We start from the raw sequence: 22412 nt of genomic DNA, 5'->3' as shown, positions 1-22412 counted from the left end.
AAGCACCTGGTGAAAACAGCAAATTAAAACCACCTGAGATTTTGTTATCTAGCCCACCCAAAAATGAAGAGCCCAGGCACACCGAGCCCAGGGGAGGCTGGCTCAGGAGCTAGAACAGGCCACTGGTGGGAGGGAAACTGGGAAGACATTATTCAGTAGCCTGAAGATTTGCGTTCTCTACATCTCCGTAGTCCACCAGGAGACAGGGACAGTCACATCCAGAATCACAATGCTCATTAATGGTCATTAATGGAGACAACTGCAAAGTGGACGAGCAGTCTTGTAGAAGTGGTCATGTGGAAGCGTTCATAGGACTGAAGACCAGAGGATGGGAAGGAGCTACTATGGCCTTACCTAACACCAAGGGTGGGCCTTACCAACAGCCAGCCAAACAGAAGAGCAAGTCAGAAAGGAACGCAGCTGCATGATTCCATTTACATAAAGTTAAAAACAGGAGAAAGTAAATGCTAATGTTTAGTGATGCATATGCAGGTGGAAATCTATAATAAAAGATGATCACAAAAGTCAGGATTAGGGGCCTCCTAGGGGAAAGGTGGGTAGGGAGGGCCACCTGGGCACATCTCTGGCTATGACAGTGTTTTATTCACTTCGTGTATGTCCTATAGGGTCGCTATGAGTCGGAATTGACTCGACGGCGCTGGTTTTGGGTTGGGTATGTATATATGACATATTTCACAACTAAAAGGTTAAAATCAACTGGGTCTACACAAATCAAAATCAAGCAGGCAAGAAGACATGAGAAGAAATGGTAAGCATGAGTACAGACAAAGGAAGAGTTAAATGGGGTTACTTGCAGTGACTAATAATGAGGATTAGTTATCTAGTGCTGCTGTAGCAGAAATACCACAAGTGAGTGGTTTTAAAAAACAGAAATTTATTTTCTCACAGTCCTGGAGGCTAGAAGTCAAATTCAGGGCACCCACTCCAGGGGAGGCTCTCTCTGTGTTGGCTCTGGAGGAAGGTCTCTTTCACTTTGAGTTCTTTGACCCCTTGGCAACCTCCATGTGGTGTATATCTTCCCTTGTGTTTGTGCTTGCTTCTCTGCACCTAATCTGCTCTTTTTATATGTCAAAATTGAGTAGGTTTTAGACACACCGTACACTGATAAGGAAGACTGAAGAATTGACGCCTCTGAATTGTGGTATGAATTGTTGTGAAGAATATTTAATATACTATGGACTAGCAAAAGAACGAACGTATCTGTCTTTTTTTTTAAATTTTTATTGTGCTTTAAGTGAAAGTTTACAAATCAAGTCAGACTCTCCTACAAAAATTTATAAACACCTTGCTCCCGTAAAAAAAAAAAAAAAACCCATTGCCGTCCAGTCGATTCCGACTCATAGTGACCCTGCAGGTCAGGGTAGAACTGCCCCATAGAGTTTCCAAGGGGCGTCTGGCGGATTTGAACTGCGACTTTTTGGTTAGTAGCTGTAGCACTTAACCACTACACCACCAGGGTTTCCAGCACTTTGCTAATTGCTCTCCTTCTAATGAGACAGCACACTTCTTCCCTCCACTCTCTCTTTTCGTGTCTATTCAGCCAGCTTCTGACCCTCTGCCCTCTCACCTCCCTTTCAGACAGGAGATGCCAACGTAGTCTCATGTGTCTACTTGATCCAAGAAGCTCATTCTTCACCAGCATCATTGTCTATCTCATAGTCCAGTCCAATCCCTGTCTGAAGAGTTAGCTTTAAGAATGGTTCCTGTCTTGGGCTAACAGAAGGTCTGGAGACCATGACCTCTGGGGTCATTCTAGTCTCAGTCAGACCATTAAGTCTGGTCTTTTTAAGAGAATTTGGTGTCTGCATCCCACTGCACTCCTGCTCCCTCGGGGATTCTTTGTTGTGTTCTCTGTCAGGGGAGTCATTGATTGTAGCCAGGCACCATCTAGTTCTTCTGGTCTCAAGCTGATGTAGTCTCTGGTTTATGTGGCCCTTTCTGTCTCTTGGGCTCATAATTACCCTGTGTCTTTGGCTTTCTTCATTCTCCTTTGCTCCAGGTGAGTTGAGACCAATTAATGCATCTTAGATGGCTGCTTGCTAGTGTTTAAGACCCCAAATGCCACTCTCCAAAATAGTACGCAGAATGTTTTCTTAATAGATTTTATTATGCCAGTTGACTTGGATGTCCCCTGAAACCATGGTCCCCAAACCTGCTACGCTGGCCTTCGAAGCATTCAGTTTATTCAGGAAACTTCTTTGGTTTTGGTTTAGTCCAGTTGTGCTGACCTCTCCTGTATTGTGTGTTGTCTTTCCCTTCACCTAAAATAGTTCTTATCTACTGTCTAATCAGTGAATACCCCCTCCCTCTCTCCATCCCTCCCCCTTCTTGTAACCATCAAAGAATATTTTCTTCTCTGTTTAAATTATTTCTCGAGTTAAAAGATCGAATATATCTGTCTTGGAAGAAGTACAACCAGAATGCTCCTTAAGAAGCAAGGATGGCACGTCCTTTGGACATGTTATCAGGAGGGATTAGTCCCTGAAGAAGGACACCATGGAAGTGTCATTGAAAAAGAGGAAGCACCTCATCGAGATGGATTGACACGGTGGCTGAAACAATAGGCTCAACATAACGACAATTGTGAGGATGGTGCAGGACTAGGCAGTGTTGTGTTCTTTGTACATAGAGTTGCTATGAGCCAGAACCGACTGGGTGGCATCTAACAGCAACAATACGCTGATATGGCCACATTAACATAACAAAGAAAACCCTGTTTCCCAAATGGGATTATATTCACAGGTGTAAGGGTTAGGATTCCAACACATATTTTTAGGAGACACAATTCAATCTATAAATAATGGGTCACCCTTTCTGCATCCCTGCAGCAAGCCAGCCTCTGCTCTGTGTGCGCTTTTATTTCTATAGCTACCCTAGAGGGTAGACATCAGGATTATCCCCGTTTTACAGATGAAGAAACTGAGGCTCAGGGCGGTTTGGAAAGTGGCCCACAACAGAACAGCTTGGAGATGGCAGAGCTAGGAATGAAGACAGATGGGTTCAAGTCTGTGGTCTTCACTCCTACCCTCTCCAAAGCTTCAACTGTAAAATCATTAGGACTCATAAAATATTTTATTCTATGCAAAAAACAGGTGATTTAGAGAACAAATGTGAACATGCAATGCTGTTGGAGGCATACACATTTGTAATTGTTCTGTCTTCCTGTTGACTTAACTGTTTTGTTGTTACCAAATGTCTTTTAACTCAGTATTCTGAGTCTTGAAGTTTATTTTCTGTTATTATTTTCATGACTCCGGCTTTCTTACGTTTATCGTCATGATACATCTTTTTCTGTTTACTTTCAACCTGTGCCAACTCTCTGTTTCTGCTGTGTGGTTTCCTCCCATGGCTCATCTATTTCACCTTCCAGATAACCTTGGGGATCGTTTTGAATGTTCTTTAAAATGATCAGATTTGCATAGGGTTCATATTGCATTTGGGGATTTTGAAGAATTGATTTTTGGTGACACTGTCACCGCTCAGAAATATTGAATGACACCCTTATTGTGTCATTTGGCTTAGAGTTTTGTAGTTGTCATTACAGTCTCGCACTTCCTTGTGAAGGTTAATCTTAGATATTATAAATATAAATGTATGATCCTTGTGAATTGGATCTTTACCATTGTTTTCTCTTATTAGCTATTGATGGAATACTAGAGTTATGCATTTCTTTGTCTTCCTCTACCATACTTATGTTGAAAACATTTATCTTTCTTCTTGACACATCACCAAAAAAACCCATTGCCTTTGAGTCAATTCCGACTCAAAACAACCTTATAGGACAGAGTAGAACTGCCCCATAGGGTTTCCAAGACTGTAAGTCGTTATGAAAGCAGAAACTGCAACGACTTTCTCCTGAGGAGCAGCTGATGATTTGAACTGCTGTCATTTCAGTTAGCAGCCGAGCACTTAACTACTCACCACCCCACCAGGGTTCCTGTTGACACATTGGGAAACTTAATTTTCAAACCTTTTGAGTGATGTTTTTGGCTTACTTGGAAGGAAATCATGCTATCTGCTAGTAATAGTCATGATGCTTTTTCCCCCAGGCCCTGAAATCTCTTATTTGTTTCTGAGAGATCTACTTAGAATGTTCTCATGCCATCTCTGTATTGGTGGCTTCTCACGGGGCCGTGGGCTGAGTTCACCAGGAGTGGGATGGTAATTAAGACAGTGAGGAGGCCTTCACTCCAGACACCAACCTTGGGGCTGGAACCGTGACTTCCCACGCTTGTCTCAGGATCGATCGTCTGCCATCAACCCCATCTCAGCCCAGTCTGACCTAGCTGGTTATTGTCTTGTCTGGGCCGGTGACAGGAAGTGTGGGACTGCTATCAGGCCCAGCATTGGGGCTATGGCTCCTCGCTGACCCCTCTGTGACTGGTCTCCTGCCACTCAAGTCCTGAGACCCAGACCCAAACCCACACCCACTGACTCTGTTGGGGTGGGCAGTCTACCCAGCCTCTGCCTGGGAATGGTCTGAGAGGGAGGACAGGGGCTTCATCCAGAGAAGTAGGGATGGGGAAGGAGGAAGCCTACCTAGCCCATCCTCCCTGGGCCTCGAGGCCCCTGCCCAGTGTCTGAGTCTAGCCCCTGGGGGCCGACTCCTAGCATTGGTGGGGGGCTGCTCCTGTGTGGGGATGGGGAGCCACTGCGGTTTCTAAGATGCCCATCTTATCTACTGGGTCCCCTCTTTCCAGCCTCAGGAATATCTGGTGTTGGAGGGGAGAGGTAGAGAATTTCCAGTCTCTGAGGAGAGCGCAGGGTTGGCTCCTCCAGGCCCTGGGCTCCCATCCCAGCACTCTGTCCTTTCCCAGGATGGGGTGAGCCTCCAGGGGGGACTGGGAAGGGGGTCTCACGGCCTCACCCCCGTATAATCCAGATCTCAGTCCTAATACCTGCTTTGTTTTGTTGTCTTCACAGCATCTTATTTTTATTTGTTCATGTGTGCGCTGTCCATCTCCCTGCTGGTCCGCCAGCATCCAGTCCTGTGCTCAGCTCAGAGAAGACACTCCGTGCTCATTTTGGACAAATTTTCCATCTATCACCAATGTCCCAGTGAAGGAGAAGTCCCGCCTCCTCCCATGCCTCACCTAGGAGGAAGCTGTCCCCCTGCCCACTTCCTGAGCTGGAGGATAAAGGGGCTCAGAGAGGGGCCCAGGGCAGAAAGTTCAGAGCCCTGTGGCGGTGAGGTGGTGCCCACTCACACCCCACCCTCTCCATCCCACACCCCCAGGGCCCACTCACACCCTGCCTCTCTGTCCCAGACCCTAGGGTCTGGACTTGACTCCTCACCCAGCCCTCCTCTCCCCCTGAAGATGCTGTGGCCGCTGTTGCTGACCCTCCCCTGCCTGGGGGGATCTGTGGCCATGACCCCAGGAGAGTCCTGACCCCTTCCAATGCCCGGCCTGTCCTTAACCCCTGTCCTTGGTCTCTAGAGAGGAGCCCTGAGTTGGGGTGGGGACCCCATGTGAGGATGGCCTGGCTCGCTCCTAAGCCCTGGAGGGACTGAGCAGGAGAGACTGAGCTGAGCACCAGGCAGGGACCCCTGGGTCCCCAATGACTCCTCACTGTGCCTCCCCAGCTCCTAGCCTGGAGACTGAGCTCGTGGGCTTCGTGGGGGGATGTGATGCCCCAGCTGGGAAGTGGCCGTGACAGATCAGCCTGTGGTTCTGTAGCCCAAAATATGACAAATGGGTTCCTGAATGTGGGGGGTCCCTCATCCACCGGCAGTGGGTGCTGACCGCCTCCCACTGTGTTAGACAGTGAGTGACCCCCCACCCCTCAGCATCTGTTTTTTTGACAGTATTGGAGACAGTGCAGTGGGTGTTGTGGAGTTTTCTGGGTGAGGCAGCAGCAGTCCTGGGTCCTGGATGGATTCAACCCTCTGGGGTCTCCCTGCCCCCTTCTCAGAGGGAAATCGCTGTGCCCTGAGAGGCTGGCCCACGTCCTGCTGCTGTGCTGAGCCAGGTTCTGCCTCAGCCTCTGAGAAGCTTTGGGTCTTCTCTCCCCCAGAAACAGACTAGGTTTTTGCCGTGTTCGGGTCCAAGCAAGACAAGTGAAGCCCTCCAAGAGTGACAATCTTCAGAATGTGACTGAGATCATCCTCCACCCCAACTACAACCCTGCACAAGTAACTGGTGGGGGAGACATGGCACTTCTCAAACTGGTGGCCCCCGTGATACTGTCTGCTGGAGTCAGCATGGTCACCTTCCCTCTACTGTGGCTCTTGGTCCTCCCAGGCACAAGGTGCTGGGTGACCGGCTGGAGTCACACCTCATTCAATGGTAAGGGTCAGGACGACTGGGGTCAGATGGGATGGGGAGGACTCTGGGAGGATACAGTGGGCAGTTGGCATAGCATTGCAAACAAGCCCTCAACCCAGGTTCCTCCTGAGATCCCCTGAGTGGGATTTGGGTGGGGGTGAGTGTTGGGAAGCTTGCGAGGACTCAGAGGCACAGAGACCAGACGCGACGCGGTGGGAGGGAAGCTCTGTCCTTACTCTGTGCCAGGCCCTGCGTGGCCCTTCCAGGTCCCCTGTTCTCCCTGATGTCTTGAGGGTGAGGATGGGGAATGAGGCCAAGATGGACTAAGGGACGTGCTCATGGTCTCTGCTGTAAAGGAACCAAGCCGACGCCAAGGCTCTGACTCTGCATTTCTGGGGGAAAGCACTTGCTGATTTTCCCAGTAACAACTCCTTGGGGCTTAAAAACGCTCCCCCTCAGGTTCCCTCTTGAGCTTGGTGCCCTCAGTGTCAGCCTGGAGGTTATCAGCCCGTTGGCACAGGAGGACATGAGGAATGGGTCCCCTGTAGCCCTCAGGTACATGTGGGGAAACTGAGGGGGAGCCTGGCACCAGGGGTGCCCAGTTGCAGGCTCAGCCTCTGTATTCGGATGTCAGGAGAGACACTGCCAGGGGTCGCTGACTCAACCAGGTGCTGGGGAGGGGCAGGAGCCCACCCCAAACCACCTCCTGGGCTCACTCAGCCTCTCCCCATGGCGCAGCTGCCCTGGCCCTATATCCTGCAGGAGGTGGAGGTCCCCATTGTGGGGGCAGAGGGGAGCAGGCCACAATATGGCACCAAGGTCATCAGGGACGACATGCTGGGAGTGTGGGCCAGGTCTTTTGCAAAGTGACACCCCCACACCCCAACTGCATTCGTTTCCCCTTCCCACAGCCCTTGCTCCAAGCCCTCAGGGATCCTGAGGCTCGCTGCCTGTCTCTTCCTTCTACAGGGTAACTCTGGGGCCCCCTTGGTCTGTAAAAGGGGGTGCAGCTGGCTCCAGGTAGGGGTGGTGAGTTGGGACAGACAATGTGGTTGTCTGGGACATCCTGGAGTCTACACACGGGTGACATGCTACTACAACTGAATTCCCTGCTATGTCCCTTTATTGTCTTGAGCCCCGAGTAGGGACAAGGATGAGCATGAGCAGACACTCCAGGATCTTTGGAGACCCTCATGGCTCCCTCCCCAATGCCAACTCTTTACTGAACCTGGCCTCCTCCTCCTTCCCCTGCTTGAGGCCCTCCTTCCCCTGCCACCCCCCTCAGTGTCCTGTCTTTTCCTTGACAGCTGAAAGGGACAGCTGGGAAGATGTCCTGTAGACTCTGATGACCTTCTGGAGTTGGGGCAGGGTGGGGGAAGCCTCCCTGGGTCATGGGCTCCTCCTCTCTCTGTATCCCAATAGAGTGCAAAAACAGCAAACCCTGGGCTGAGTGTCTTCGCCTGTGGGTGTGGCCAAGGGGAAAAGTAGGTGGGGCCGTCCTTACTGGGAGCCTAGGTGATGGAAGGTGGAGGTGGGGTCTAGGTGAACACCTGGTGCCAGGAAGCAGAGGTGGTGTAGAGGAGGCAGTAAGGCCTGGAGACTGACTGATGGACCTTCCAGGGGGATGGATTGACTCATTGTCCCATCCTCTTCTTCCTCTCCCCCAGTCCGGCCTCCTTGCCCACAGGGCTCTCAACCTCCCATCCTCTTCCTCCTTCTCTCTCCCAATCCCACCTCCCCATTCTCTGAGCTCCCATTCCCAGAAATGCCTGGAGTGAGGGCCCTGGGCTTGACACTCTCCAACTCGCCTGGGGTGGGGGCTGGGTGGGCTCGTGCCCTGTATCCTGGCTGGAGTCTCCCCAGAATCACAGGGCTCCTCCTTGGCTGTGATGTACCCTAGGCTGGGCTGGGACACCTAGGTGTGGAGATAGAGGGCCTTGGAAGGGAGGAGGGGACATATTACTGTGTTATGTGATCTGAACAGCTCGGATTATGCGTTTCAGAAACTGTCATGTGACCCACTGAGTCCTCCATGGCCCCCCACCTGCAGGGACACTAGGCCATCTCTGTTCCCGAGGGAAGGTGGGCTGTGGTCTCATTGGGTGGCCCTGAGGAGACCAGGTGGCACCATCGTGCAGCTCCAACTCTCCACACACCTCTGCCCCTCTAGGTGCTGTCTATGCTTTGTGCCCCAGGGGGAGGCCACCGAGGCCTCCACCTGGATGTCCTGCGCCCCTTTGTGACCCTAATACTCCCCAACGTGTTTTTTTCCTTCTCAAAATGGGTGACTGAGAGCTCGACGTAACTAACGCTGTGATGAATCTATAAGTTTTTCTCCTCTGCCTTCTCCTCCTTCACATACCTTTGTTAATGACTTTGTTTTGACCTAAGGCTAATGGCTTTGTTCTTTATTTTAATCTGATGCAAATAACTTTGTTTTATTTTGTCTGATCACCTGTTACTTACACCCCCCCCCACGGGAAAATCAGAGCCCATATGTCTGTCATGTATCTCTTTAGTCTGATAAAGTCTTTTGTCACTATCTTGTAATGAATAACTCCTTCAGCAATGCTGTCTGTGGGCTGCGAAGACACTTCTAACCCTTGCAAAAATTCTGTATGAGCTCCAATGTAAAGTTGCTCTTTGGAACTCCACAGAGACAGTCTGTGTTGCTGTCGGGTACCTGATGGTGTATACATCTCCTAAATAAACTTTCTTACTCTTTCTGATTTGGAGTAATTTTCAACGGCTTGACTGCTCCAGGCCACGGACACTAATCTGGCAACACCTTCCCCACTGAGCATGAGTTATCACCCAGCAGGGTGGCTCCAACAGCACTCTCTCTTCTCACTATTCTGGGATGATGGCAGGTCTTTTCTCTCTGGGGGTATCCGGACCTCCTCCTCAGTCCCCAGAAAGAACCCTCTCATCCTCTCTGATCCTCAAGGCCCCTGACTTCTTCCCCCAGGCTCCCAGGTCACAAGGTCCCCCAGTCTCCCAGGTCACAGGGCCCCCCAGGCTCCCAAGTCATGGTGTCCTCCAGGCTCCCAGGTCATGGGATCCCCAGGCTCCTAGGTCATGGGGTCCCTCAGCACCCCCAGGTCACAGGGTCCCCCAGGCTCCCAGTGCAGGGGCTGCAAGGGCGGGAGCCCACCCAAGCCTCAGCCTAACATCCCTGCAGACCCACTCACGCACTCGGCGGCATATGCTTGGGTATGAAATTTAAGGGAACACCAAAAATTCAATGATCAAGTAAATCATATTTTTTCAGAACTTCTAAATATTCAAATTAATCTTAAAACATATGATGAACAAAATATCAGCATTTTAAATAAAGACAGGATCTGACAGGGTTGAGGCTTGGGGGGGATGAAGGAGTGAGGTGTGTCATACAGGGGCAGGGGTGGAGTCTGCCGTTATCTAAAGTTTGGAGAAATCACAGATCTTGGATAAAACAGGAATCAGATTATATCAGACTTTTCAACAGCAACAGTAGTTGCAATTTAGTAAGGAAGTGATGTTTTAAACTGACAAAAATAACTTAGAACCTGGAGCATTCTCTCCAAAGGAAGCGTCATTCAAGGCTGAGGGCAGGATGAATAGATCCTAAGGCACACAGCATCTCCAACTTTTGACACCCTTTGAAAACAGGTTAGGTAAAGCTCTCGAAGAGAATTGCCAGTACGCAAGATGGTGCAAAAGAAAGATTTGGTAAAGGAGACCAATTATCTTGGTCAAGGTTACCAATGCCTTTAAAAACAGATAACACCCAAGAAGAGAGAAGAAATATCCACAATCATGTAGAATTAACAGTCTCGATGTTGTCAACATGATAAATTTGGAGGGCAGGAGGGCCAGGAGATGTGAGAGGCTGATAAATTCTTATTTTTTTGAGGTTCCATAAAGATATCAATTTTAGGCGAGGTAAGACAGGAAGAAAAGGACACATATCAATAACTGAACCATATAAAATAATAAATTAAGAAGGTAGAAACCAGCCTGAGGACAATTGAGAATTGTAATAAATACAAAGTTCAAAAGACAAACATTGAAGGTAAATATAAAAAGATAAGTCCAGGTAGATGCTGTTCTCCAGAGAAAAGCAAAAGTTGAAAGTAAACAGATGGAAATGGATGCTACAGGCAAGCACTAGCGAAAAGATGTTGTTATGTTGTTAGGTGCCACCCAGTCGATTCTGACTGATGTTGACCATATGTACAACAGAATGAAACATGGCCCTGTCTTGTGCCATCCTCACAATCCTTGTTATGCTTGAGCCCATTGTCGCAGCCACTGCCAGTCCATCTTGTTGAGGGTCTTCCTCTTTTTCACTGACCCTCTACTTCACCAAGCATGATGTCCTTCTCCAGGGACTGGTCCCTCCTGATCACAAGTCCAAGGTATGCGAGACAAAGTCTTGACATCCTTGCTTCTAAGGAGCATTCTGGCTGTACTTCTTCCAAGACAAATTTGTTCTTCTGGCAGTCCATGTTATATTCAATATTCTTCGCCAACACCACAATTCAAAGGTGTCAGCTCTTCTTTGGCCTTCCTTATTCTTTGTCCAGCTTTCACATGCATATGAGGCGATTGAAAATGTTACCTCAATTTTGCGAGTTAGAGCCGCCTGCCGCAAAGAGCCAATTCTTGAGACGGGTGAGATGGGTAGCAAGAGCTTTATTAGATATACCAGTATAAGGAGACAGAGGAGAATGATCTCCTCCTAAAGTCTGTCTCACCAGACTACCGATGGGTTTGGGTTTTTAAGGGGAAAGGGGCCACGAGTTTTAGGGACTTGTGGAACGTGCGCTCTCTTTCTTCTGTTTGGTTTTGGTGGTCGTATCTCAAATATGTTGATCTTTTCCTGCCATTATCCCATCAGCTCAGGGGGTAGCTGGCTCCATCCTTCGTCTTATTTGACAGGCTTAGGTCAATATCACTTGTTTTCCTCAGTCTTAGAGGAAACATTGGTTAACACTTAAGCACTTGGGGAGCTAACATCGGGATCTTAACTTGGAGGTAGGGATGGGCTAGGGGAGGGAAAGGAGAGAAAGAAGGAAAAAAAAATTGGCTCAGGTACTGTTCAGGATATGGCTGGAGCAGCCTGTTTCAAAAACACAGTGGCTTGGGTCAGGCGTGCCTTAGTCTTCAAGGTGGTATCTCTGCTTTTTAACATTTTAAAGAGGTCTTTTGCAGCAGATTTGTCCAAAGCAATGCATCATTTGATTTCTTGACTGCTGCTTGCATGATGTTGATTGTGGATCCAAGTAAAATGAAATTCTTGACAACTTCAATCTTTTCTCCATTTATCATGATGTTACTTATTGGTCCAGTTGTGAGGATTTTTGTTTTCTTTATGTTGAGGTGTAATCCATACTGAAGACTGTAGTCTTTGATCTTCGTCAGTAAGTGCTTCAAGTCCCCTTTACTTTCAGCAAGAAGGTTGTGTCATCTGCATAATGCAGGTTGTTAATGAGTCTTCCTCCAATCCTGATGCTCCAGTTTCTCGGATTATTTGCTCAGCATACAGGTTGAATAGGTATGATGAAAGGATACAACCCTGACACACACCTTTCCTGACTTGTTCTGTCTGAACAACTGCCTCTTGATCTATGTACAGGTTTCTCATGAGCACAATTAAGTGTTCTGGAATTTCTATTCATTGCAATGTTGTCCATAATTTGTTATGATCCACACAGTTGAATGTCTTTGCATAGTCAATAAAACACAGGTCAACATCTTTCTGGTATTCTCTGCTTTCAGCCAGGATCCATCTGACGTCAACAATGATATCCCTGGTTCCCTGTCCTCTTCGGAATGCTGCTTGAATTTCTGGCAGTTCCCTGTCGATGTACTGCTGCTACTGCTTTTGAATGATCTTCAGCAAAATTTTACTTGAGTGTGTTATTAATGATTGCCATGGATTGAATTATGTCCCCCTCAAAATGTGTGTAGCAACTTGGTTAGGCCATGATTCCCAGTATTCTGTGGTTGTCCTCCATTTTGTGATTGTAATTTTATGTTAAAGAGGATTGGGGTGGGATTGTAACACCCTTACCAGGTCACATCCCTGATCCAATATATAGGGGTTTACCTGGGGTGTGGTCTGAACCACCTTTTATCTCTCAAGAGATAAAAAGGAAAGGAAGTAAGTAGTTGGAAACCTCACACCACCAAGAAAACAGCACCGGGAGCAGAATGCGTCCTTTGGACCTGAGGTTCCTGTGCTGAGATGCTCCCAGACCAAGGGAAGACTAATGACAAGGACCTTCCTCCACAGCTGACAGAGAAAGCTTTCCCCTGGAGCTGGCGCCCTCAATTCAGACTTCTAGCCTACTGGACTGTGAGAGAATAAACATCTCTTTGTTAAAGTCATCCACTTGTGGTATTTCTGTTACAGCAGTCCTAGATGACTAAGGCAATGATATTGCTCAATAATTTTTGCATTCAGTTGAACCACCTTTCTTTGGAATAGGCGCAAATATGGATCTCTTCCAGTCAGTTGGCTAGGTAGCCATCTTCCAAATTTCTTGGTATAGACGGGTTAGCATTTCCAGCGCTGAATTCATTTGTTGAAACATCTCAATTGGTATCCCATCAATTCTTGAAACCTTGTTTTTCTCCAATGCCTTCACTGCAGCTTGGACCTGTTCCTTCAGTACCATCGGTTCCTGATCATGTTACCTGTTGAAATGATTGAACATCAACCAATTCTTTTTGGTATAGTGATTCTGTGTATTCCTTCCATCTGTTTTTTTTTATTTTTATTGTGCTTTAAGTGAAAGTTTACAAATCAAGTCAATATCTCATACAAAAATGTACATGTATACTTCTAGTTGCTCTCCCCCTAATGAAACAGCACACTCCTTCTCTCTACCCTCTATTTTTGTGTCCATACAGCTGGCTTCTGTCCCCCTCTGCCTTCTGATCTCCCCTCCAAACAGGAGCTGCCCACATAGTCTCGTTTGTCTACTTGATCCAAGAAACTCACTTCTCACCAGTATCATTTTCTATCCTATAGTCCAGTCCAAACTCTGTCTGAACACTTGGCTTTGGGAATGGTTCTTGTCTTGGGCTAACAGAAGGTCCTTCTAGTCTCAGCCAGGATCCATCTGACATCAGTGATAATATCCCTGGTTCCATGTCCTCTTCTGAATCCTGCTTGTATTTCTGACAGTTCCCTATCTATATACTGCTGCTACTGTTTTTAAATGATCTTCAGCAAAATTTTACTTGAGTGTGTTATTAGTGATTGTCAAAGTCTTTTTAGGTGAATTTGAGGTCTGCATCCCACTGCTCTCCTGCTCTCTCAGGGGTTCTCTGTTGTGTTCCCTGTCAGGGCAGTCATTGGTTGTAGCCGGGTACCATCTAGTTCTTCTGGTCTCAGGCTGATGGAGTCTCTGGTTTATACGGTCCTTTCTGTCTCTTGGGCTCATAATTACCTTATGTCTTTGGTGTTCTTCACTCTCCTTTGCTCCAGGTGAGTTGAGACCAAATGATGCGTTTCAGATGGCCACAACCCCAGACGCCACTCTCTAAAGTAGGAGGCAGAATGTTTTCTTAATAGATTTTATTATTCCAATTGACTTAGTTGTCCCCTGAAACCATGTTCCCCAAACCCCTGCCCCTGCTACGCTGGCCTTTGAAGTGTTCAGTTTATTCAGGAAACTTCTTTGCTTTTGGTTTAGTCCAGTTGTGCTGACCTCTCCTGTACTTTGAGTTGTCTTTCCCTTCACCTAAAATAGTTCTTGTCTACTATGTAATTAGCGAATACCCCTCTTCCTCCCTCCCTCCACACTCTCGTAACCATCAAAGAATATTTTCTTCTGTTTAAACTATTTCTTGAGTTCTTATAATAGTGGTCTCATACAATATTTATCCTTTTGCAACTGACTAATTTCACTCAGCATAATGCCTTCCAGATTCTTCTATGTTATGAAAAGTTTCACAGATTCATCATTGTTCTTTATCAATGTGTAGTATTCCATTGTGTGAATATACCATAATTTATTTATCCATTCATCCGTTGACGGGCACCTTGGTTGCTTCCATCTTTTTGCTATTGTAAACAGTGCTGCAATGAACATGTGTGTGCATGTATGTTTGCGTAAAGGCTCTTGTTTCTCTAGGATACGTTCCAAGGAGAGGGATTGCTGGATTGTATAGTAGTTCTATTTCTAGTTTTTGAAGGAAGCGCCAAATTGATTTCCAAAGTGGGTCTACCATTTTACATTCCCACCAGCAAGTGTTCCAGTCTCTCCACAGCCTCTCCAACATTTATTATTTTGCGTTTTTTGGATTAATGCTAGCCTTGCTGGAGTGAGATGGAATCTCATTGTAGTTTTGATTTGCATTTCTCTAATGACTAATGATTGTGAGCGTTTCCTCACGTATCTGTTAGCTACCTGAATGTCATCTTTAGTGAATTCCCTGTTCATATCCTTTGCCCATTTTTTAATTGGGTTATTTATCTTTTTGTTCTTGAGTTTTTGCAGTAACATGTAGATTTTAGAGATCAGAAGCTGATCGGAAATGTTATAGCTAAAAACTTTTTTCCCAGTCTGTAGGTAATCTTTTTACTTTTTTGTTGAAGTCTTTGGATGAGCATAGGTGTTTGATTTTTAGGAGCTCACAGTTATCTAGCTTCTCTTCTGGTGTTTTTGTGTTGTTAGTAATGTTTTGTACACTGTTTATGCCATGTATTGGGGTTCCTAACATTGTCCCTATTTTTTCTTCCATGATCTTTATCGTTTTAGATTTTATATTTAGGCCTTTGATCCATTTTGTGTTGGGTTTTGTGCAGATGGATATCCAGTTATGCCAGCACCATTTGTTAAAGAGACTGTCTTTTCCCCATTTAACTGACTTTGGGCCTTTGTCAAATACCAGCTGCTCGTATGTGGATGCATTTATGCCTGGATTCTCAATTCCGTTCCATTGGTCTATGTATCTGTTATTGTACCAGTATCAGGCTGTTTTGACTACTGTGGCAGTATAATAGTTTCTAAAATTGGGTAGTGTGAGGCCTCCCACTTTGTTCTTCTTTTTCAGCTGGGGCCTTTCCCTTCCATATGAAGTAGGTGATTTTTTTCTCCATCTCATTAAAAAATGTTCTTGGATTTTGCATTGGAATGGCATTGTATCTATAGATCATTTTTGGCAGAATAGACATTTTTACAATGTTGAGTCTTCCTATCCATGAGCAAGGTATGTTTTCCACTTACGTAGGTCTCTTTTAGTTTCTTGCAGTAGTGTCTTGTAGCTTTCCTTATATAGGTCTTTTATGTCTCTGGTAAGATTTATTCCTAAGTATTTTATCTTCTTGGAAAAAAAAAAAGTATTTTATCTTCTTGTGGGCTACTGTAAATGGTATTGATTTGGTGATTTCCTCTTCGATGTTCTTTTTGTCAGTGTAGAGGAACCTAACTGATTTTTGTATGTTTATCTTGTATCCCGATACTCTGCTGAACTCTTCTATTAGTTTCAGTAGTTTTCTGGAGGATTCCTTAGGGTTTTCTGTGTATAAGATCATGCCATCTGTAAATAGAGATACTTTGACTTCTTCCTTACCAATCTGGATGCCCTTTATTTCTTCATCTAGCCTAATTGCTCTGGCTAGGACTTCCAGCACAATGTTGAATAAGAGTGGTGAGAAAGGGCATCCTTGTCTTGTTCCTGATCTCAGTGGGAATGCTTTCGGGCTCTCTCCATTTAGGGTGATGTTGGCTGTTGGCTTTATATAAATGCCCTTTATTATGTTGAGAAATTTTCCTTCTATTCCTATTTTGCTGAGAGTTTTTATCATGAATGAGTGTTGAACTTTGTCAAATGCCTTTTCTTCATCAATTGATAAAATCATGTGATTCTTCTCTTTAATTTTATTCATGTGGTGGATTACATTAATTGTTTTTCTAATGTTGAACCATCCGAGCATACGTGGTATGAATCTTACTTGGTCATGGTGAATTATTTTTTTTGATAGGTTGTTGAATTCTATTGGCTAGAAGTTTGTTGAGGATTTTTGCATCTATGTTCATGAGGGATATAGGTCTGTAATTTTCTTTTTTTGTGGTGTCTTTACCTGGTTTTGGTATCAGGGATATGCTGGCTTCATAGAATGAGTTTGGGAGTATTCCATCCTTTTCTATGCTCTGAAATACCTTTAGTAGTAGTGGTGTTCTCTCTTCTCTGAAAGTTTGGTAGAACTCTCCAGTGAAGCCATCAGGGCCAAGGCTTTTTTTTGTTGTTGTTGTTATTGGGAGTTTTTTGATTACCTTTTCAATGTATTCTTTTGTTATGGGTTTGTTTAGTTGTTCTACCACTGTTTGTGTTAGTTTAGGTAGGTAGTGTGTTTCTAGAAATTCACCTATTTGTTCTAGGTTTTCAAATTTATTAACAGTACAGTTTTTCGTAGTAATCTGATACGATTCTTTTAATTTCAGCTGGGTCTGTTTTGATATCACCCATCTCATTTCTTTTTCGGATTATTTGCTTCCTCTCCTGTTTTCCTTTTGTCAGTTTGGCCAATGCTTTATCGATTTTGTTAATTTTTTCAAAGAACCAGCTTTTCGTCTTGTTACGTCTTTCAATTGTTTTTCTGTAGTCTATTTCATTTAATTCTGCTCTGATTTTTATTATTTGCTTTCTTCTCATGCCTGAAGGTTTCTTTTGTTGCTCTCTTTCTATTTGTTCAAGTTGTAGGGATAATTCTTTGATTTTGGCCCTTTCTTCTTTTTGGATGTGTGCATTTATTGATATAAATTGACCCCTGAGCACTGCTTTTGCTGTGTCCCAAAGGTTCTGATAGGAAGTGTTTTCATTCTCATTGGATTCTATGAATTTCTTTATTCCATCCTTAATGTCTTCTATAACCCAGTCTTTTTTGAGCAGGTTTATTGTTCAGTTTCCAAGTGTTTGATTTCTTTTCCCTGCTTTTTCTGTTATTGATTTCTGCCTTTATGGCCTTATGGTCAGAGAAGATGCTTTGTAATCTTTCAATGTTTTGGATTCTGCTAAGGCTTGCTTTATGACCTAATATGTGGTCTATTCTAGAGAATGTTCCATACATACTAGAAAAGAAAGTATACTTGGCTGCTGTTGTGTGGAGTGTTCTGTATATGTCTATGAGGTCAAGCTAGTTGATTGTGGCATTTAGATCTTCCGTGTCTTTATTGAGCTTCTTTCTGGATGTCCTGTCCTTCACCAGAAGTGGTGTGTTGAAGTTTCCTGTTATTGTGGAGCTATCTATCTCAGTTTTCAGTGCTCTTAGAGTTTGTTTTATGTATCTTGCAGCCCTGTCATTGGGTGCATAAATATTAAATATGGTTATATCCTCCTGGTATATTGTCCCTTCAATCATTACATAGTGTTGTTCCTTTTCCTTTTGTGGTAGATTTAACTTTAAAGTCTATTTTGTCAGAAATTAATATTGCCACTCCTGCTCTTTTTTGATTGTTGTTTGCTTGATATATTTTTTTCCATCCTTTGAGTTTTAGTTTGTTTGTGTCTCTAAGTCTAAGGTGTGTCTCTTGTAGGCAGCATATAGATGGATCTTTTTTTTTTTTTTTTAATCTATTCTGCCACTCTCTGTCTCTTTATTGGTGCATTTAATCCATTTACATTCAGCGTGGTTATGGATAGGTATGAGTTTAGTGCTGTCATTTAAATAAAATTTTTTTTATTGTGCTTTAAGTGGAGGTTTACAAATCAGGTCAGCCTCTCATACAAAAATTTATATACACCTTGCTATGTACTCAAAAAAAAAAAATTTTTTTTTTTTTTTATGTACTCCTAGTCACTCTCCCCCTAATGAGAAAGCACACTTCTTCTCTGCACTCTCTATTTTCATGTCCATTCAGCCAGTTTCTGACCCCTTCTCCCCTCTCATCTCCCCTCCTGACAGGAGCTGCCCACATAGTCTCATGTGTCCACTTGACCCAAGAAGCTCACTCCTCACCAGCATCATTTTCTATCCCATAGTGCAGTCCAATACCACTGTCATTTTGATACCTTTTTTGTGTGTGCTGTTGACAGTTTCTTTTTCCCACCTAATTTTTTGTGCTGAGTAGTTTATGTTTATATATTGTCTTTTCCTCTTACTCATTGTTGATTTTGTTTCTGCTGAGTCTTTATTTTTTTCTTGTATTTTATTTTGATGACTAGGATTGTTAGTCTCCTTTGTGGTTACCTTAATATTTACTCCTATTTTTCTAAGCTTAAACCTAACTTTTATTTCTTTATATCGCCTTGACTTCCTGTCTATATGAAAGATCTATGAGTACATTTCTTAGTCCCTCTTTATTGTTTTAACATTGTCTTTTTTTACATAATGACATTGCTGTTTCCGTGTTTTGAGCATTTTTTTTTTATCTTGATTTATTTTTGTGATTTTCCTTTCTGGGTTGACATCTGGTTCCTCTGTCCTGTGTTCTAGTCTTGTGTTGCTGTCTGATATTACTGATTTTGTAACCAGAGAACTTCCTTTAGTATTTCTTATAGCTTTGGTTTGGTTTTTACAAATTCCCTAAACTTCTGTTTTTCTGGAAATGTCCTAATTGTGCCTTCATATTTGAGAGAGAGTTTTGCTAGCTATATGATTCTTGGCTGGTAATTTTTTCGTTCAATGCTTTGTATAAGTCCTCCCATTGCCTTCTTGCCCACACGGTTTCTGCCGAGCAGTCTGAGCTTATTCTTATTGACTCTCCTTTGTAGGTAATGTTTCGTTTATACCTAGGTGCTCTTAAAATTCTCTCTTTATCTTTGGTTTTGGCAAGTTTGATTATAATACATCTTGGTGACTCTCTTTTGAGATCTACCTTATGCGGAGTTCAATGAGTGCCTTGGATAGACATCTTCTCATCTTTCACGATATCAGGGAAGTTTTCTGCCAACAAATCTTCAACAATTCTCTCTGTATTTTCTGTTATCCTTCCCTGTTCTGGCACTCCAATCACTTGTAAGTTATTTCTCTTGAGTCCTACATGATTCTTAGGGTTTCTTCATTTTTTTAAATTCTTTTATCTGATTTTTCTTTGAATATCTTGGTGCCAGGTGTTTTATCCTCAGTCTCACTAATTCTCACTTCCACTTCCGCAATTCTGCTTCTCTGACTCTCTGTTGAGTTGTCTAATTCTGTAGTTTTATTGTTAATCTTCTGAATTTCTGATTGCTGTCTCTCTATGGGTTCTTGCAGCTTATTAAATTTTTCATTATGTTCTTGAGTAACCTTTTTAATTTCTTCAACTGCTTTATCTATGTGTTCCATGGCTTGTTCTATGTTTTGCCTGATCTCCTTCCTAATTTCATTCCTGATGTCTGGAAGAGTTCTGTATATTAATTTTTGTATTCTGCATCTGATAATCCCAGAAAGGCACCTTCATCCAGAAGATACTTTGATTCTTTGTTCTAAGAGCTTGTTGAAGCGATCATGGTCTGCTTCTTTATGTGATTTGATATTGACTGTTGTCTCCACACCATCTATAAGTTATTGTATTAGTTTATTTTGTGTTTGTTTACTGTATCTTAGCTTCTTGCTTTGTTTTGTTTTGATATGCACAAATAGGCTGCTTGAGTGAGCTAGCTTGATTATTTTGACCTGTCCTCTGAGGGTAAAGTCCTTGGAGGAGGTCGAGCATCTTATCCTGGAACCAGCTTAATTATTGGTCATTCAGTCAATCAGCAAACATTTACTAGGCCAACCAGTCACAGGGCAATGAGAACACAATGAATGAAACAGAGCGTCTGCCCCGGGGGCTTAGACTAGCTAGAGTTGGGAATAAGATTATTTGAGATAGTGACAAATGCAATGAAGAAATAAAGCAGAGGACTGATGGGGTGCAGGTAGATAAAGCTTCTTTCTCAGGCAAGGCCTCTCTGAGCAGCTGGCATTGGGCAGACACCTGGATGATTAATTTAAAGACCCTGTAACTGATTCCCAGACCATGGTGGTACCAGCTTTCTTTCCTCCTCCACTTCAGGGCCACCAATTGTTCTTAGGGCAAACGAACACACTTGTTGAGGACTGAAGGCTTGTACCTGGCGGGCAAGGACACTGTCTTCTCTCCAAGGACCAGAAGCAGCCATGCAGAGGTCAGTTAAAGGTGGAAGAGCTCTAGCCTCAGGAAGATTCTTGTGCCCCCAGGTTGAAAATAAAATGTTGGAGCCACTGAACTTTGAATGCTCACATTGGCTTGGGCAGTGGGGCTGTCAGGATAGCTGATGGCTTGTATACTTGATGGGCATCAGAAGTGTTTTATTCTGCCCAAGATTCCTTCGAAGTGCCCTGGATGTGTGTTATCCTGAGAAACCCCGAAAGGCTGATTTTTCTACCAGCTTGCACTCCGACTATGTGTGCCATGAAGAGTGTAGTGGGACGTATCTTGCTCCTCCAAGAGAGGTGAAGAAATGGATATTCATGGCCCTTCCCACACCAGGATCCTTGAACCTTAAGATGAGAAACCCCCGCCCCTGAGCTGGGTTCCTTGTGGTGACCATGCCCTGCTGCCGCCATCCCCGCTCTATGCTGACTTCCAGCCTCCCTGGCCAGCGCTGCAAGAAGAGATTAATGAGACAAGGGCAACAGCAGATCCCCAAACCCAGGCCTTAGCCCACCCAGGGTCCATCACAGCTGGGCCGGGAGTAACACGGCCTTACAGGTGAGATGCTCTGGGGCAGATTCAGCTTGAGATAGTGGGATGGAAACCCCAGAGTCAACCTCTGGAGGGATGGCAGATTGTCTTGGTCTTTACTTTCAAGTTGGCTCTTCAAATAACCCTCCAAAGTTCTGGTCTTCCCAATCCCAGGCCTTTGGGAGGGGGCTCTGGAGAAAGTCCTGGGCAAGTGCTCATAGTGTCTAGGGGACACAGCCCAGGGAGACACAGCTCAGGGACACACAGCCCAGGGGGTCACACAGCCCAGGGTGACACAGAGCCCAGGAAGACACCCAGGTCAGAGGCCCACAACCTAGGGACACACAGCCCAGGGACACACAGCCCAGGGGGACATACAGCCCAGGGACACACAGCCCAGGCTACACAGCCCAGGGGGACACACAGCCTAGGGAGACACAGCTCAGGGACCCACAGTCTAGGGACACACAGCCCAGGGGGACACAGAACCCAGGGAGACACACAGCCCAGGAATGCACAGGCCATGGACACACAGGCCAGGGGCACACAGCCCAGGCTACACAGCCCAAGGACACACAGCCCAGGGGGACACAGTCCCAGCAGGCCAATGGGATCTTTACCATCTAGTGGAGATCTTTCTGGTGAAGAGACCTGGTGGCCTGGCCATGGAACACAGTCTGGAGCTGCAGTCTGAGGCCCAGAGGACACATTTACTGATTCTATGTGAATATGAGGAAAAGTGCAGCCTTCAGATAGAAAATGATACTGGTGGGGAGTGAGCTTCTTGGATCAAGTAGACACATGAGATTATATGGGCAGCTCCTGTCTGGAGGGGAGACGAGAGGGCAGAGGGGGTCAGAAGCTGACTGAATGGACGTGAAAATAGAGAGTGGAGGGAAGGAAAGTGCGGTCTCATTAGAGGGAAAGCAACTAGGAGTATATAGCAAGGTGTATATAAATTTTTGGATGAGACTGACTTGATTTGTAAACTTTCACTTAAAACACACACACACACACAAAAAGCACAGCCCTCAGGAGGAACAAGCACAGGCGTCGCAGCAGCATGGCCTGAATGTGTGGCCTGGCACAGGCTATCTCTCTCCAAAAGGCTGAAGGAAGCCAGGGACACTAATGCCAACAAGTGCTCACGAGGCCACACGCACACAGGCACAGACAGATAGACAGACAGAGACACAGACACACACAGGCATACACAGAGACACACAGACACACACAGGTAGAGACACACGGGCACACATAGATAGAGAGACATAGACACAGACATAGACATTCAGGCACACACAGACAGACACACAGGCACAGACGGAAACACACAGACACATACAGACAGACACAGATAGAGACACAAGGGCACAGACAGAGACACACAAGCACACACAGACAGAGAGGGACACACAGGCATACACGGACAGAGACATACAGACATACACCGATAGATAGAAACACACAGACACACACAGAGACACACAGACAGACA

The sequence above is a fragment of the Loxodonta africana genome, chromosome 12, assembly GCF_030014295.1.
Source record: "Loxodonta africana isolate mLoxAfr1 chromosome 12, mLoxAfr1.hap2, whole genome shotgun sequence".
In the NCBI taxonomy this organism is placed as follows: Eukaryota; Metazoa; Chordata; class Mammalia; order Proboscidea; family Elephantidae; genus Loxodonta; species Loxodonta africana.
Note: the sequence above shows the minus strand (reverse complement) of the source record.